At 41.4% G+C, this 12,921-nt stretch overlaps 1 protein-coding gene across 16 annotated transcripts in view; it reads left to right on the top strand.

Annotated features, from left to right (window-relative positions):
* The window catches only part of FOXP1 (forkhead box P1), a 1,122,086-nt gene that overhangs the window by 371,903 nt on the left and 737,262 nt on the right, over positions 1 to 12,921 (top strand). For all 16 annotated transcript variants that reach the window (XM_073592053.1, XM_073592052.1, XM_073592058.1 and 13 more), the window contains one exon: positions 6,754 to 6,844. The gene's annotated coding sequence lies outside the window, so the exon portion shown is untranslated. The remainder of the gene's footprint in view (positions 1 to 6,753; positions 6,845 to 12,921) is intronic.

Consider the following 12,921-nt stretch of genomic DNA (forward strand, 5'->3'; position numbering starts at 1 on the left):
TTCCATTGTCATCTCCATGCCAGCTGATATCTCAAATTGGGCTGACATTGCCTGGGAGAGAGGTAGTAGAGCAGCAGTGATCAATGAGCGTTAGAACTCCGCATCAGTTTTTGAGTATAGAGTTAATTACAAAAAACAATAAAAAGCAATGAATATTTAGTTAACTTATTAGTCATGAGTAAGAACACTGGCATTATTTAATACTAAAATCACTTGCATTCATCCTTATTAATGCAGCAGGGTGGAGTTGATGCGTTGTGTAGACATGTAAGCTCAGGAGTTTACATAGACGGTATCCCAAGTGGAAATGTGTTGAATCTCAATTAACTGTCTTAAGCATCCATGCCCTTCCCAGTTCCTATACACAATTTTATATTTGTTTCAGCCCCTGCCAAGAGCAATTAAACCATCTGAAACTCTGCAAAATGTACACGCCTGTTTGTTTTTGTACAAACACAGTTTATGAATAGAGAACTCTTTCCTATTTGAAATAGATTGGTCACTTATTGACCTTTGAACAGCAGATATACAGTAAAAAATTTTTTAAATTCTAAAATATTTAAATCTAAATTTATCAAAAATGTAAATCCACCCAAAGCTCATAGTCATAAGTGAAGCCTGGTGGGCTAATTCAATCGCTTGCTTCTTATATTCCCTTTGATTTTCCAACAGTGGGAGCTCTCTGTTCATATTCCTGATTCTGTTCCTGAGTTACCTCTTGTACAGTGCATCCGGAAAGTATTCCCAGGGCTTGACTTTTTCCACATTTTGTTATGTTACAGCATTATTCCAAAATGGATTAAATTTATTATTTTCTTCAAAATACTACAAACAATACCCCATAATGACAACATGAAAGAAGTTTGTTTAAAATTTTTGCAAATTTATTGAAAATAAAAAATGAAAAAAATTTAATGTAAATAAGTATTCACAGCCCTTGCTCAATACTTGTTGAAGCACTCAAGTCTTTTTGAGTATGATGCTACATGCTTGGCAAACCTATTTTTGGGCAGTTTCTCCCATTCTTCTTTGCAGGACCTCTCAAGTTCCATAAGGTTGGATGGGGAGCGTTGGTGCACAGCCATTTTCAATTCTCTCCAGAGATGTTTAATCGGGTTCAAATCTGGGCTCTGGCTGGGTCACTCAAGGACATTCAGATTTGTCCCATAGCCACTCCTTTGTTATCTTGGTTGTGTGCTTAGGGTCGTTGTCCTGTTGGAAGATGAACCTTCGCTCCAGTCTGAGGTCCAGAGCGCTCTGGAGCAGGTTTTCATGAAGGATGTCTCTGTACATTGCTGCATTCATCTTTCTCTTGATCCTGACTAGTCTGCCAGTTCCTGCCGCTGAAAAACATCCCCACAGCACGGTGCTGCCAGCATCATGCCTCACTGTAGGAATGATAGGAATGGTATTGGCCAGGTGATGAGCAGTGCCTGGTTTCCTCCAGGCATAACGCTTGCCATTCAGGCCAAAGAGTTCAATCTTTGTTTCATCAGACCAGAGAATGTTGTTTCTCATGGTCTGAGAGTCCTTCAGGTGCCTTTTGGCAAACTCCAGGCGGGCTGTCATGTGCCTTTTACTTAGGAGTAGCTTTCGTCTGGCCTGATTGGTGAAGTGCTGCAGAGGTGGTTGTTCTTCTGGAAGTATCTCCCCTCTCCACAGAAAAACTCTGTCAGAGTAAAAATCGGGTTCTTGGTCACCTCCCTGACTAAGGCCCTTCTTACCCGATCACTCAGTTTGGCCGGGTGGCCCTCGCTAGGAAGAGTCCCGGTGGTTCCAAACTTTTTCCATTTACAGATGATGGAGGCCACTGTGCTCATTGGGACCTTCAGTGCTTCAGAAATTTGTCTGTACCCTTCCCCAGATCTGTGCCTTGATACCATCCTGTCTCGGAGGTCTACAGACAATTCCTTGGACTTTGTGGCTTGTTTTGTGCTCTGACGTGCAATGTTAACTGTGGGACCTTATATAGACAGGTGTGTGCCTTTCCAAATCATCTCCAATCAACTGAATTTACCACAGGTGGAGAAACAATCAAGTTGTAGAAACATCTCAAGGATGATCAGTGGAAACAGGATGCACCTGACTCAATTTTGATAGTCATGGAATTTTTTTGTTTTTTATTTATAATAAATTTGCAAACATTTCAAACAAACTTCTTTCATGTCATTATGGAATATTGTTTGTAGAATTTTGAGGAAAATAATTAATTTAATTGATTTTGGTATAAAACTATAACATAACAAAATATGAAAAAATTGAAAAAAGTGAAGCGCTGTGAATATTTTCCGGATGCACTGTAACATTCTTCATAGTCTAAAATAAAATATATAGATTTATAAGCAATGACAGTAAAATCCTATAAATTTGCCAAATACAAAGCTTCACGTTAGTAAGGCTCTGCTGATTTTAGGGTGCTTGCTACAAAGGTTACATTTCGGTTTAGTGCTAGTAGAAACAAATACAGTCATTTTCCCATCTAATCCTTTTGAATGAATTTCAAGAAAACAACCCAAAATATGTCCACAATGTACGTTTGCCAAACTATACATGCATGCTAACACAATTAAATGCACACGTGCACAAATACCACTGGGGTTGTTCATAAGCCCCACAGGTTACAATAATGTTGTATGAATGAATATTCTAAGCCCTCGCTTAAGAGATTGAAGTGTCATCTAGGGAAAATAATCAAAGTTCCTGGCCAAGCAGATTTTCGGCAAGATGGATTTTTGATGAGATTGCGGCTTGATTCGTAAATTCGCTGTTCCTGCGTTTGCTTTTTAAAAGGAGCGCTGGGCCAATATAACATATACATCTGACCACTTTTAAGGTGTCTGTGTTTAAAGTTGATTTAAACTCAAGTTCTTTCAGATCTATAGAACTCAGCTTGCCTAGACTGCAGGCATATGGGACACAAATATACTCAAAACTTGCAAAGCTTTTGCATTCAATAAATGCCTTAGGGTCCATTTAGATCTATGCATGTGCACACGTTTTTTATACAGTAGATATGAATAATTTCCACCCCCTGCATAAGGATTTAAAACATGTTGGGAGCATTGAAATACTGTAGATTAAATGATTTTGGAAATCTACCTCTAGCACTACATTATGTAATATGTGGCATAATGGAGATATAACTCAGGGTGATGTACACTCACTGGCCACTTTATTAGGTACACCTTGCTAGTATCGGGTTGGACCCCATTTTGCCTTCGGAACTGCCATAATTCGCATAGATTCAACAAGGTGTTGGAAACATTCCTCAGAGATTTTGGTCCATTTTGACATGATAGCATAATGCAGTTGCTGCAAATTTGTTGGGTGCACGTCCATGATGAAAATCTCCTGTTTCACCACATCCTAAAGGTGCTCTATTGGATGAGATCTGGTGACTGTGGAGGCCATTGGAGTACAGAGACCTCATTGTCATGTTCAAGAAACCAATGGTGAGATTATTTGATCTTTGTGACATGGTGTATTATCCTGCTGGAAGGAGCCATCAAAAAATGGGTACACTGTAGTCATAAAGGGATGGACATGGTCAGCAACCATACTCAGGTAGGCCGTGGTGTTTAACCAATGCTCAATTGGTACTAAGGGGCCCAAAGTGTGCCAAGAAAATACCCCCCCCCACCATTACACCACCAGCCTGAACCGTTGATACAAGGCAGGATGGATCCATGCTTTCATGTTGTTTATGCAGAATTCTGACCCGAATGTCGCAACTGAAATCAAGACTCATCAGACCAGGCAACGTTTTCCGGATCTTCTATTGTCTAATTTTGGTGAGCCTGTGCGAATTGTAGCCTCAGTTTCCTGTTCTTAGCTGACAGAAGTGGCACCCGATGTGGTCTTCTGCTGCTGTAGCCCATCTGCTTCAAGGTTCGATGCTTTGTGCGTTCACAGATGGTATTCTGCATACCTTGGTTGTAATGAGTGGTTATTTGAGTTACTGTTGCCTTTCTATCATCTCAAACCAGTCTGCCCATTCTCCTCTGACATCAACAAGTAATTTTCCTCCACACAAATGCCACTTACTGGATATTTTCCCCTTTTCGGACCATTCTTTGTAAACGCGAGAGATGGTTGTGCGTGAAAATCCCAGTAGATCAGCAGTTTTTGAAATACTCAGACCAACCCGTCTGGCACCAACAACCATGCCACGTTCAAAGTCACTTAAATCCCCTTTCTTTTGCATTCTGATGCTCAGTTTGAACTTCAGCAAGTCGTCTTCACCACGTATAGATACCTAAATGCATTGAGTTGCTGCCATGTGATTGGCTGATTGGCAAGTTACTATGTGATACTGTCAGCCTACATGCTTTTATTGTGTATATTTTAAAGATTTTCTGTAACAATATTATGGATTTTACCTGACCTATATTATTTTTTTAATTATGGTATGCCTGAAAAAGTCCCAAATATTGTTCTTCGGCACTTAGGTGAGCACAAAAATGTATTTTTTGTAACGTTATGCAGCTGCAGTGTTATGCATCATGAGTTTAAACATAAACATACCCAAATCCACAGCTCTGCTCAAGACTTGTCCAACCTGGACGATTTGGGTGTCGGCCACTGCAGAAATATAAGAAAAAAATGTATGAGTCGCAATCCACTCTTAGCTCCTCTTGCCGTATTTATTAGTTTAAAACGCAAAATTTAAAAAAAGGTGCGCTGGTCCCACTGGTGAGATAAGCTTGGAGTACATTTTTTAGCTATGTGAACGCCGTTTTATTGGCAGTTGATTGACTTATCAGTCAGTTGAAGAATTATTTCTCGCTTTGAGACTCTTTCTTCTATATTATTTTGTACATTGTATGGTATTAACTTTACATACTTTATGATAATATTGGAAGCGTATGCTATAGAATAGTTTATTGATTTTAATGGGGCAGTGCATTTTCTTATATGTTGGACATTAGTACAACTTCAGTTCAGATTAAGGTGCAGCAACTAGAGATTTAGTACACTGAGAGCTGGGATTTTTTTTTTTTTTATGTATGTATTAGTGACTGCATTCAATAATGGTTCTACCTGGGAATCAATCTTCCTTGGCAAGTTTCACCACTCCTGGCTTGCTAATGAGGATAGGGGAAGGGAAGGATAGGGGAAGAAGCATCTTCCCCTTTCCTGGTGAGCAATCCAGGAGTGGTGAAAACTTCAAGGAAGGTTGGTTCTCAGATGGAGACATTGTCATATTCAGTCACTTTGTTGACAACTAATAAATATGGCAAGAGACGCTAATGCCCTGTACACACGGTCGGACATTGATCGGACATTCCGACAACAAAATCCATGGATTTTTTCCGACGGATGTTGGCTCAAACTTGTCTTGCATACACACGGTCACACAAAGTTGTCGGAAAATCCGATCGTTCTGAACGCGGTGACGTAAAACACGTACGTCGGGACTATAAACGGGGCAGTAGCCAATAGCTTTCGTCTCTTAATTTATTCTAAACATGCGTGGCACTTTGTGCATCGGATTTGTGTACACACGATCGGAATTTCCGACAACGGATTTTGTTGTCGGAAAATTTTATAGCCTGCTCTCAAACTTTGTGTGTCGGAAATTCCTATGGAAATTGTGTGATGGTCGGAATTTCTGACAACAAGGTCCTATCCAACAATTTCCATCAGAAAATCCTATCGTGTGTACAGGGCATAAAAGTGGAATGCGACTGATACATTTTTTCCTAATTTTTCTGATGGGCGCAAATGCAGCCTGCAGAAATGCACATATGTGAGCCTAGGGTAAAATACAAAAAAAATGCATGTTGCGTTTTGAAAAACTGTATCCCTAAAATGGGAACAGACTGTTTTCTTATGAGAAAATTAGACAGATGCATTTTAGTGCATTGCAACACGTGTGTAAAAGTGCGACAGTGGAAATGTGCCCTAGTTCTTCCGTATCTTGATCAGTGGCGGCCTGTCCATTAGGGCCGCACGGGCGCCACCCCCCCATCCATATGTCCAGCCCCCTGATCTACATACAGGGTGCTGGACCATGGATTTCAATGGGGGGGGGGGTTTGAAGCGTGTGAATAGAGCTAGAGGCTCTAATAGGCTAAAAAAAAAGGTTGGGCTCGGGGTGCAGAGCACTGCGCTCCGAGCCCACCCAGGTGTGTAAGAATAGCGAATGAATATTCGCTATTCTCACGCTGATTACTGATTTTCCTCCCAGCCAATCAGGAAGCGGGTCGTGAGACCCATTTCCCAATTGGCCAAAAGGAGAAGCGATGTTATTGGCCAAGGGGAAGGAGGAGGAGGGAGAAAACGCGTGGGGAGGGAGAAGCAAGGGGAAGACCGGCGGACCCACCAGCCGCCACTCCAGGGTTGGCCGCCATCCAGCTCAGCCATCCAGCACTCCCCGGCTCAAGGAGGGGAGATCTGAGTCTGGTTAGGACAGAGGTAAGGAGGCCATCCATCTCCCGCGGCAGCGGTGGGGGGGGTGTTTCCCTGTACTCGCCACATTGTTTGCATTGGTATGAAATATCGAGCACCAGCCGCCACTGATCTTAATTGACAAATACCTCCCTATTGTAATGAAAACGTACCCTGAAAGGGTAAATCTAGCTATACACCAGGAAAAACAGTGAGGCTTTATTCAGGACTAAACAAAAAAAGTTTTTCTAAACAATTACTTTTATTTTTACAAGAATCCGCAACCTGCAGTGTATATACAGGTAATATGAACTTCCAAATCCAAAAAAACTGATGGCTTAATCAAATTTTTCTCTTTTGCAGTCTTAAACTCCATGAATTTCTACAGTTTGTGAGTGAATGGTCGCCTTATCTCAATGCAGCAATAAGACAATGACCCTGACAACTTTTTGAGGTGAGTAGGCTATGAGCGATGTTGTTGCATCCACAAGTTTTATTATGTGTTATCTTTATTCACAGATATTAGCACACTGCCAGTTGGAGGCGTGAGAAGAATGGTATGCTGACTTCTTGGGTACTCATACCTAAAGTTGTCATTGACCATGAATTGGTATTTTTATGCGAAAATCTAACTCCTGGGGCCTTTTACGAACTGATGGGCAACATTAAAAATCTTGTAACATTTCTACTTATCTGATCATCATAACATTTCAGATGTTTAAAATATATATAAAGCTAAAACTTTTTTTTAGTTTCGCATTGATTCAGGAATTGTCAGGCTCCTGAAAAAAAAAACATTTTTCTTGGCTGTTTTCTATTGGGGACATAACAGAAATTGAGAGATCTTTCCAAAAGTAAGGAATTGGAACTTGCCTTCCCTGGAAGATTTCTTCTGTAATTGTGACCTAGGGACAGTTCAAATTTTCAAGTATTCCCTCACTTTCTGTCCCAATGACATTGGTTACCATAACAAATCGGTGGCAACAGCACTAAATATCCATTGATTCCAGGTTTGGGGATGTTTGTGACCTTTTTCCATGCCATAGTGCTCGGGCCCGAATGGCCAATTGCCAGACCCAAACACTGTTACATGACCCAGTAGCTGACATAATCATTTCTTTAGAAGCTTCAATGCCATTTTACACTGGTTATTTTAAAGCGACTATAACAGAGCGAGGAGTGAGGGAGCACTGCGAAAGTGGATCAGGGTGGGTTTTAAAGAGCCTTTGTCACTGATGCTTGAATTGGTAAAGTGACAGAGTCTTTTTAAGCTGATCACATGAATTCAGGCTACCACTTCAGCCCCGGAAGCATTTGCCCCCTTCATGACCAGGCCATTTTTTTGCGATACGGCACTGCATCGATTTAACTGACAATTGCGCTGTCATGCAATGTTGTACCCAAACAAAATTGATGTTCTTTTTTTTCCCACAAATAAAGCTTTCTTTTGGTGGTATTCTATCACCTCTGTGGTTTTTATATTTTGCGCTATAAACAAAGAAAGAGCAACAATTTTGAAAAAAAAAAAATTAACTTTTTGCTATAATACATATCCCAAAATTTTAAAAAATGTTTAAAACAATGTATTCATCAGTTTAGGCCGATTATATATTTTTCTACATATTTTTGGTAAAAAAAAAAATCGCAATAGGCATATATTGAATAATTTGCACAAAAAGTTATCGCGTATACAAACTATGGGATAGATTTAGAGACTTTTATTTATTTTTTATTGATTTTACTAGTAATGGCAGCGATCTGCGATTTTTAGTAGGACTGCGACATTACGGCAGACAAATCTGACCCCAAATGACACTTTATGGGGACCAGTGACATTATTACATTGATCGGTACTATAAAAATGCACTGATCAATGTAAAAATGACACTGGCAGGAAAGGGGTTAACACTAGGGGGCAATCAAGGGCTTAAGTGTGTCCCCTAGGTGTGTTCTAACTAGGGGGGATGGACTCACTGGGACACGACAGAGATCACTATTCCTGATCACTGGGAACAGTAGATCTCTGACATGTCCCCTGTCAGAACGGGGATCCGCCTTGTTTACACTGGCAGATCCCCGTTCTTCCGCTCTATAGGCGATCGTGGGTCGCCAGCGAGTGCGCCTGCCTGCAACTGCGTCTGCGTGAGCCGCCGTACAGGTATATCTGCGTGAGCTGGTTGGCTAGTGGTTAACCAAAGCTTTCTGGGAACCCTGGGATTATTCCAGAGGTTGCTAGGGATTTCTTGAGCAGATTGGTCTTCCACTTACAATAACCACCAATGTAAGTGGGAAATTTGACAATTACAACCAAGGTAATGGGTCACTTCTACACCTGTTACCAATGTAAAGGGTCTCCTCCACTGTTTATCAATGTGTGGGTGCATTTTCCCATTGACCCCCAAAGTATGAGAATTCTTTTCCACTGACAGCTAGTGTAGGGAAAGCTACAATTTTCACAGTTAGTGTCTCTCTTGTGGCCATTATTATTTATTTTATTTGATAATTATTGCTGTATGGAGCAGGGGAGTGTTGTGTAAAATAATCTACTCTGAGTCTCAGATGCTCTGATATATAACTTTCTTTATTTTTCTATGTAAAATGTTCTACAACTTACCGATTATGCGAAATGTACCATGAAGTGTATGTATAGTCATTTTTTGGAAGGGGTTCCCTGTGACCTCAAAATAATTTTTGGTCCAATCATTTTTCAATGATTTTTATTGCAAATATAGCAAAAAATGTACAGTAATACAAAAAAAAACACTTAGTCCACCCACTCAGGGGTTATGACTGGCGACATGAAAAACATAAATTCACACTCACATTATAAACGGAGGAGGGAGGACCTCCTCAAATAATCACATTAAATTTAAACATTATATATATATATGTAGTTTGGGGGCAACCCCCAAATTTTGCCAAAGTAGCCAGAACATATGTGACAAAGACCACCTGTGGGTAGTCCTGCACACCAATAGACAACTAAAGAGGGCTGATGAACCCATCAAAAGTGAGGAAACAAAGACAAGAAAGAAACATAAGTGCGAAGGGAAGGGGAGAAAGGGAAGATGGGGACCCGGGATCGGCTGAGACACCTGCTAAAGTTGACCCATGCTTGTCAGGGGGAGATCAGGGAAGACATACATCAACCGTGGTTCCCACATTTTTAAGAACTTAGTGTGTGAGTCTTTAAGAATACTAGACATTTGTTCATTAAGCAACATGGCCATCAAGCGGTCTCTCACTCCCTGGAAGGGTACTGTAGGTTTCTTCTAGGCCTGATCAATCGTCCTTTTGGCTGCCGTGAACAAATAGGATGCCAGTTTTTGTTGATGAGTGAATAAGCCTGGGATGGGGCAATGCAGCAAAGCAAATTTAGCCTCCTTTCGCATATTTAGGTGGAACAGGGAATACAGCAGACAAAACACTTGGGACCAAAATCCCACCAGTCGAGAGCAGGTCCACCAGGTATGCAAAACATCCCCACGATGGCCACACCTCAAAAACAGCGATCACTAGAGGTCGGGTTAGCATGGACGATACAGATCGGGACCCAATACCATCACAACACTTTATATTCTGCCTTTAAGGTGGCAGTATTAAATGAACTTTTAGCAACTGAAGGCCAGGCCTTGCTCCAGTCTGCCAGATGGATCTCAGTACCCAAATCTCATTCCCAGTGAGCCACATAAGAAAGTGAAGTACTCGATGATTGGCCATTTAAGGATGCGTAGAGAGTGGAGATGAGCCCCGGGGAGTGCTGACAGATATGCTCAAAAATGGTTTTCTGGAAAGAATAGGAAGAGGTGGATACGCCGGAAAGATGCTATCCATTTTTGAAGATGGAGGAAGCGAAAAAACTCTGACTGGGGAGGGCCATGGGACTCATGAAAGATGATCCATGTCGGTAGTGACTGGGCAGTCAAAAAATGTCTTACATGAGTGAGGCCAGGGGAAGTCCACCAAGCGAGCACTTGGGGCTGGTCAAGACCAGGGGGAAACAAGGGGTTGTTGGTAATAGGTAGAAAGAGAGACATGAGGGAGCTTGAGTACCCCACTTAGTCCCATAGTTTTAATCTATATGCCATTAATGGGCTTAAGGCTACAGGACATAGTTTCTATGGAAGCCATAAAAGAGCCTGTATAGATAGAGGGGCTCAATTAGGGAGCTCCAAAAACACCCATAAGGGAACATTGGATGAGGCATGAAGCAGGGTCAGTTGAGAGATCTGGGTGGCCAGGTATGAAAAGTGTGGCCCTAGAGATTCTAGGTAGTTTATTAGCCCAGATGAAGCGTAAAATCCTGCTCTGGAGCAGACAGGGGAAAAATGGGGGGAACTTGCACAGGTAAGGTGTGGAAGTAGTGTAAGAGCTTAGGTAAGACTATCATTTTTATTGCATTGATGTGGCTTATCCAGGACAGGTGTGGGAATTGCTAAGACTGCACAAGGGTGGTCAACGAGCGAAGTAAGAGAAAATAATTATCAGTTAATAGGGAGGAGTAGGAGGGGGTCAAACAGATTCCAAGATAGTCAATTGACGAGGACGCCCAGAGAAAAAAAGAAAAGAAAATTGAGATTGCAATCGGGCGACTAGTTCAGGATCTAGAGAGACATCGAAGGCCCGATATGACCTCAGAATTATTTCAAGTGTTCCTCTGAGGGGAAAAAATCCTTAAAGTGGTTCTAAATTCTAAATGTTTTTACCTTAATGCATTTAGTGCGCTATGGTAAAAAACACCCCATTAACTGTCCTCCCAAATCCTAAACACTTAACACCTCTTAGCGTTCCAGCATAGTCCCGGCTGCAGCTCCGCTCTCCTCTTTTCCTAGTCGCAGGAGACACTGAGAACAGCAGGAGTCATATGCTCCTGCTGCTGTCAGTCATACTCCTGTGAAGAGGGAGCAGAGGCGTGGCTTACTGACACTGTGTGTGTGTGTCTAAGGCAGTGTTTCTCAACTCCAGTCCTCAAGGCGCCCCAACAGGTCATATTTTCAGGATTTCCCTCAGATGAAACAGCTGTGGCAATTTCTAAGGCAGTGAAACTGATTAAATTACCTGTGCAAAATAATGGAGAGCCTGAAAACATGACCTGTTGGGGCGCCTTGAGGACTGGAGTTGAAAAACACTGGTCTAAGGACACACACAGCCCAGTTCAAGAGTGCACCTGCACGGGTGTCCCCTTAGCACCTGGCTTGCGGGGGGGGCACTTGGAAGAAAAAAGAGTAGACAGTGCCAGCGGGGGGACCGCCAAAAAGGAGGTAGGCGACCACTCTGTGCAATATTGTTGCACAAAGTAGGTACGTATATCAACTTTTATATTTTAGGAAGAAATGCCTTTAGAACCACTTTAAAAGGACAGTTGTTCCCCTTTAAGAGTACTTGTATTGTGGACTTGTAGGGAAGGTAGTGTTCCTGTAATAATTAAGCTTGAGATGCTGGCTTCTTTTTGCTGTGCATTGAATTTTTTCAATTTATGACATAAAAGTCCTTAAAATGAATCTGGAATGGCGGCTATCCCATTGGCTTATCTATAGGACAGGCTTGACATAGGAAACACACAGGAACTTGTCCTTTCATTGGGAAACCTCTCCCTTTCCTTTGGCCGAGCAGTACGAGTGACTACATTCACTATAACTCCGAACACCAGTGACTCATAACTGTATGGAGTGAGTAAGCAGAACTTGAGCTGATTGTTCTGATGTGGAAGCAGGTTATGTCAAGGGTTTACAATTAGTTCTATTACCTAGCAGTTTCAGTTTTGGTCATCTGTACAGCAGGTTGTATAAATTGTAGCATATTCTAAGTAACTTCAGATATGCTGATAAACTGAAGACAATGAGCCATTTCTTTGGAATAAACCACTTCACCTGTAAATTAGTAATTAATTAGTAAAGTCGCATGACTAGAGTTGTCCTATAGAAACTAGATGAAAATATTTTTTTCTCAAATTTCTGTAGCATTCTATACAGGGCAGTAAAGTACATTACATGGCCAAAAGTTTTCAGACACCTGACTGTCACATATTCACCATAAGGGCAAAACTTGGTGGATGCAACACAAAAAAATGATTGAGTTCAGCTACTTTAGAGTTCCAGTAATGCTATAGCATACAGTTGTGTGATTCTAGTTTGGGAAAGGGCATTTTCTGCTCCAATACAACTGTGACCCTGTTCTTAAAGACAGGTTAAAAAGACATGGTAAGACAAATTTGATGTGGTGGAATTTGAGTGGCCTGCACAGCAGACTGCAACCCTATTAAACACTTTTTGGATGGATTGGAATGTCCATAGTGAGCCAAAATCTTCTCATCCATCATCAGTATCTGACCTCACAAATGCTCTTTTGGCTAAATGGGTACAAATTCCCAGAGAGCAGAGACACACTCCAAAATCTTGTGGAAAGCCTTTCCAGGAGAATGGAACCTATGCCCATGGGTTTTGAAAATGAGGTGTCCAACAAGCTAATATAGATATGTTTTACACACTTTTGGCCATATAATATATGTATGATATGTACCATATGAAAACC

This window comes from Aquarana catesbeiana, linkage group LG07 (genome assembly GCF_042186555.1).
Source record: "Aquarana catesbeiana isolate 2022-GZ linkage group LG07, ASM4218655v1, whole genome shotgun sequence".
Taxonomy (NCBI): Eukaryota; Metazoa; Chordata; class Amphibia; order Anura; family Ranidae; genus Aquarana; species Aquarana catesbeiana.